Here is a 6,000-nt window from a genome sequence, read left to right on the forward strand (position 1 = left end):
TTTGAGAGCAGAAGAGGGCAGTTGTTGAGTACCAGCATCAACAAGGCCATCAGTATTCAGTTCAGACTCCACACATAAGACCTCAGGAGTGGACATGGATGTCACATATATGTAACATCCTCCAAAACTTTGAGGACTCCACCAAGATGGTGAGCGGCAATGACGCCATAATTAGCGTCACCCTCCCGCTTCTCTGTCTTCTGAAACGCTCTCTGCTGACAATCAAAGAGGATGCATTGTAGGTGGAGCACGATGAGATGGAGCAAGGAACCATACAGGGTGATTACACACAGCCAAGCCTCATCTCATCCCAACGTGGATTGGGAGACAATGAGGAAGAGGAGGAGGAGGAGGAAGGACAGAAGCTAGTTTCATGCACTATAGACGGTACTACCTGCACAGCTGTCATACCGTCTGTTCAGCGTGGATGGCCAGAGGACAGAGAGGAGGAGGAGAGCATGGTCAGTCATCATCTTGGTGAGGACAAGGAAGTCTTGCCTGTTAGTAGTCTGGCACGCATGGCTGAGTTTATGTTACGCTGCCTTTCCCATGACCCTCGTGTTCTCAAAATTTTGGGTGACAGTCATTAGTGGTTGGTGACACTTCTACACCCACGCTACAAGGAGAACTTTATATCTCTTTTTCCTGAGGCGGGCAGGTCTACAAAAATGGGGCTGTATCAGAAGGCCCTTGTTGCGGAACTATTAAAAAAAATCCCATCTGGAAATGCTGGCGGAAGAGGGCACACTTCGTTGGACAACCAAGGAGTACAGGCGAGAGAGACACAACTTCAATCCACAGAGGCAGGGGAACACTGTCAAAGTTCTGGGAGAGTTTTCTCAGACCATCCCATCGCACAGGCCCTGAGGCGCGGGGTATTCTCACAAGGAGTGCAAAGTTTTGGAAGATGCTGAGGGAGTACCTTGCCGACCGTACCAATGTCCTCCGTGATTCCTCTGTGCCTTATAATTATTGGGTATCCAAGCTGGATACGTGGAATGAACTGGCTCTCTATGCCTTGGAGGTCCTGGCCTGCCCTGCCGCCAGCGTTTTATCACAGTGGGTTTATAGTGCCGCTGGTGGAATTATAACTGATAAGCTCATCCGCCTGTCAAATGAAAATGCTGACAGGCTGACTCTTATAAAAATGAACAAGGGCTGGAATAGGCCAGACTTCTCAACACCACCGAATGATAGCAGTGTAACATAAACTCAAATCCAGTGTCTTTTCTTGGGAGGTGTATTCCCATGCATCTTTTCACACCCACACATGGGTATACGCTTCCTGATTTTGTGTATTTGCTCTTGTCCTCCTGTGGGGCCCCTGCTGCGCATTACTGCCACAGATCCTAGAGGGGTACATGAACGGATTCCTCCACAAGAGGCCCCCACAGCACACACACACCTCCACCTTCCACCTCAGACCACCAGAGGGAGCCCGGATAGGGATATAAATACGGAGGGTGGAGTTAGGCAGTTCGGTTCCTGCAGAATGAGACACAGAAACGGGTCAGTCTGCAGTGGAGCTCAGTCTAGTTTCAGTTTGCAGTCTAGCCAGAACACAGCTAAAGGTTCAGCAGTGGAGCACCAGGCTCCTGCAAGGTAGACTCAAGTAGCTCAAGTTAGTGAGCTAGGAGCGTTGCCAACGCTGAGAGCGGCAGAAGAGGCAGCCAGCTAACTGCCAGTGTGTATAGCCTAGTGAGGGCCCGAGTAGGCCGAAGGCTAGAGGAGTGAGTAGCATCGGGAGCAGAGGAGCTATACAAGCTCACCCCAGAAAACATATGCCGGACACCGGGTCCGGGTCTACAGGGTCGTATACCCCCCTGTAGAGACAACCGGAGACCCCTGGAAGACTTCAGGTCACAGGATCACCCAAGAGCTGATACGTACCAGAGCCAGGAGTCACGGAGGCCCCACAAGCTGGGAGCGAGTACTCCAAGAGAAGGTCCTACCACAAAGTCAGCCGGTGCAGGACGGAGACAAAGTTAGGCCTAGCTCCAGGCAGGTCAGAAACTTACTACACAAAGGCAAGAAACAGGAGGCCCTATACCCGCTCACTGGGGAGGATCCTGATATGCACCCTTCACCCTACAGTGCTCCGGATTGTGCCTTGAATAACATCAGTAAAAGGTACTGAAGTGACTATCGTGTCTGTCCCTGTTCTTGCTCTGACCCGGCTGGGTCCCATCTGTCCAGCATCCTTTCTTCCCCGCTGCCCTGAGGCCTAGCTCCACCTGTGCGGAGCTATACCACGCAAGCTGCCTTAACACCGGCCTCAGTGGGCTACCGCAACACTGGTGATTCTCACCAGACACCACAGGTGGCGTCAAGAACTTATAACCATAATTATCCACCCCTTTCTTTTAAAAAGAGGCCCAGGGTAGGGGCCCGGGAGCTGACTACCGCGACATCCCCCAAAATCAGGCAACAAGGCCCGGGCGCCGAGTCATCCCCATCCCTTGGGCTCGACACTCCTCCTTCTCCTCAACCTCCACCACCATATCACCAGGATGACCGTGTTCCATGATTCAACACCGACATAATTTTTTTAAAGGGTGTTTATGATACCCGTGAAAATTTTTTTTTATACAGTATGTTCATGTATACCCTCCAGGGGTAAATGTTTGTCAGCCCATACACTTAGTGCATGGGCATTACAAGTATAGGAGGCCCGCTCCTTTCTAATGGGAACATTTTTTTATGAGGCCCTCCTCCACGTCTCTTCCAAGGGGCATTGTAGTGCCTCCAAATTTTTGGCAGCCCTTGCATTCACTGCATAGGCCAACACTATGGGAGACTCTCTCCTTTCTAATGGGAATTTGTCATTACTGTGGCCCTGCTCTGTATGTCTTTAAATTCTTAGTGGGGTTTTTCCTAAAATTGGTCAGCCGTTGGACTCACTGCATACCCTATAACTGTATAGCAGACCCTCTCCTTTCTAATGGGAACATGTCGGACCTTGTTACTGTGGCCCTGCTCTATGTGTCTTTAAATTCTTAGTAGGGTTTTTCCTAAAATTCGTCAGCCGTTGGACTCACTGCATACTCTATAACTGCATACCAGACCCTCTCCTTTCTAATGGGAACATGTTGTACCTTGTTACTGTGGCCCTGCTCTATGTGTCTTTAAATTCTTAGTGGGGTTTTTCCCAAATTTTGTCAGTCCTTGCAGTCACAGCATGGGCATTCCCATTATAAAGGAGTGGGTCTCCTACAGTGGTAACATTTTTTTTACTGAGACCCTCCTCTATGTCTCAAAGGGGTTACGGGTTGTGTCCAAATTTTTGGCAGCCCTTGCAGTCACTGGATATGCAATACCAGTATAGGAGACCCACTTGTTAATAATGAAAACAACAAAGCATAGCCGGCTGATGGCTCTCTAACAATAGCTAGGGCCGACTGCTGGCCTTTTAAGAATAGTAAGGGCCGTCTGATGTCCCTGTAAAAATAGGCTTTATGACTTTCAGAGTCCCTCCATCTTAAATAAAAAAGGTTGTGTCTGATGATGTGTCACACAACACATTGCCAGATAAGATTGTAAAATGTTAAAATGACATTTCCCGGTGAATGCATTTGTCTTAAAAATTAACGTAAAAAAACAAAACAATAGGATCTTTCTTTAGTATAAAAAACAGCGTCACCAATTTAACCTCAATGTAATCACATTGTTCAGCTCATGCACCTACTCCTCCATCTCCGAAATGATCACATCAGTCACAAGCTGACAGCACTGCAGCACTGCATTGGCCAAGCGGCAACAGGCTGTGATGAAGATAAAATGCTTAATTGACAAACCGCCTAGCGCTGCAGAGTTGTTGAAAGCTGTAACACAGTAGCCTGATCTGTGGCTCTCACCGCTGAACATACAGCCAGGTATGGTCGTGTGTGACAATGGGCGGAACCTGGTGACGGAGAAATGACAGCCGGGGTAGATACGGTTTCCCTCTATGCCAGTCCTTTCACTGAGCTAAAGAATATGGCTGTGGTGAAATACAACTCCCACTGAGAAGCTGTTTCAGATTGAAAAACATTGTGCCCACCAGAGTATTTCAATCTGAGGGCTAACCTTTCTCACACGCTCAAGAGCCCAATAGCAGCTGCAAAGTTAGCGCTATCATGAACTGTCCTGAGGTAGAAGCCAAGGCACACCAGAGGATTCTCTGGTGGGACCGTCCAACCCTGCCGAGAAGCAGTTCTGGCTAAGAAAAGTGTGTGGGAAGGTTCCCGGACACTCTATGGCTGTTTTTTTACCGAGGAGGAAACACATGCAAACACGGGGAGAACATACAAAGTCCTTGCAGATGTTGTCCTTGCTGGGATTTGAACCCAGGATCCAAGTGCTGCAAGGCTTCAGTGCTAACCACTGATCCAATGAGCTGCCGTCCACCCTCTAATATCTAACAGGCTGGAGAAACTTGCACCTACTGCCACTCTATCTTCAGCCACTCAGTCTACCAAATAAAAAAGTCCTGAGAAGGAAATTGGGGATAGCTTTGCTACTGGTACTGGGGGCAGTGCTAATACCATGGCATCGTACCATAGTTTGCTGGAAATATTCCAGGCTGGTAGGAGGCAAACAAATTCCCACAGAAAAGTACCAGCAATAATGTTCAGGCCACATTTCAAGTGCAAGCAGCTTTAGAGGACTTCCTGGGAGAAATGACACGCAGGGTAGATGCGGTTTCCCTTATTGCCAGTCCTTTTACCGAGCTAAATAATACTCTTAGCAAAAAAAGTTGTGGACTGGCTCCATACCGTCCCTGGCCACATTCACCTGTCCACGTGTTTGTGGTTAGGCGATCCTTCCCAGTAAGTGCACTGGGGAGGGCACGGGTAATGTTGTGGGACCCGTGCTTTTGGAAGGCGGAGGCAATACTGGGAAATATAGTGGCGGCTGGGGACCAAGTATGGACACCCGGCCGCTGCCGGCATGAGGTTGTGAAAAGCTTCTGCCTTCACAAGCTTAAAAGGCAATATTTCAAGTGCAAAGAGCTGCCCAGAATTCTGGCAGTTTAGTGTTGCGGCCTGTGGGTGGCTGCATACTTGCACTTGCATTCCAAGTAACAGAAAACTAAGCAGATGGTGGCCTCTATCATCATCATGGCCTCACCTCAACACTATGAACTCTTCTGAAGGAGAAGCCAGGGCCCACCGGAGGAGTCTCCGGTTCTCTGGTGGGCCCGTCCAACCCTGCCGAAAAGCAGCCCTGGCTAAGAAAAGTGTGTGGGAAGGTTCCCGGACACTGTATGGCTGCTTTTTTAATGTGGATCGGCCATGCTTATGCATTTTACTTCTCAAAACGAATTACAGATCAGGCCATCGTCCAACTCTGTATTCAAGAAATTAAATGCGCAAAGAAAGATGTGTATGTGTGTCAAAGCACCACCGACAAGTGCAAATTGATGTTGCATGGGTGGCTGCCATTGCTTCTGCAACAAGCTCAATTACAGGACTTCCTGGGAGAAATGACACGCAGGATACATATGGTTTCCCTCTACAACTCTTAGCAAAAAAAGTTGTGGACTGGCTCCGTACCGTCCCTGGCCACATTCACCTGTCCATGTGTTTGTGGTTAGGCGATCCTTCCCAGTAAATGCAGTGGGGAGGGCACGGGTAATGTTGTGGGACCCGTGCTTGTGGAAGGCGGAGGTGATACCAGGAAATATAGTGGCGGCTGGGGACCAAGTATGGACACCAGGCCGCCGCCGACATGAGGTTGTGAAAAGCTTCCGCCTCCACGAGCCTAAAAGGCCACATTTCAAGTGCAAGCATCTGTCAAAAATTTGGCAGTATAGTATTGCAGCCTGTTGGTGGGTGGGTGGCTGCCTGCATACTTGCACTTGCATTCCAAGGAATGGGGTAGGGACAACTGAACGCTGCAGTGGGACAAGGACGTGGACGGTGACTGTTGCAAGTCTGCAACGACAGGTGCATTGTGGAAGGAATCTTCGCATGCGCCAAGGATCACTTATGATGGGCACTCTTTTAGGCAGTGACCTGG

This window comes from Phyllobates terribilis, unplaced genomic scaffold (assembly GCF_046119375.1).
Source record: "Phyllobates terribilis strain yellow unplaced genomic scaffold, ASM4611937v1 Scaffold_11__3_contigs__length_659146591, whole genome shotgun sequence".
In the NCBI taxonomy this organism is placed as follows: domain Eukaryota; kingdom Metazoa; phylum Chordata; class Amphibia; order Anura; family Dendrobatidae; genus Phyllobates; species Phyllobates terribilis.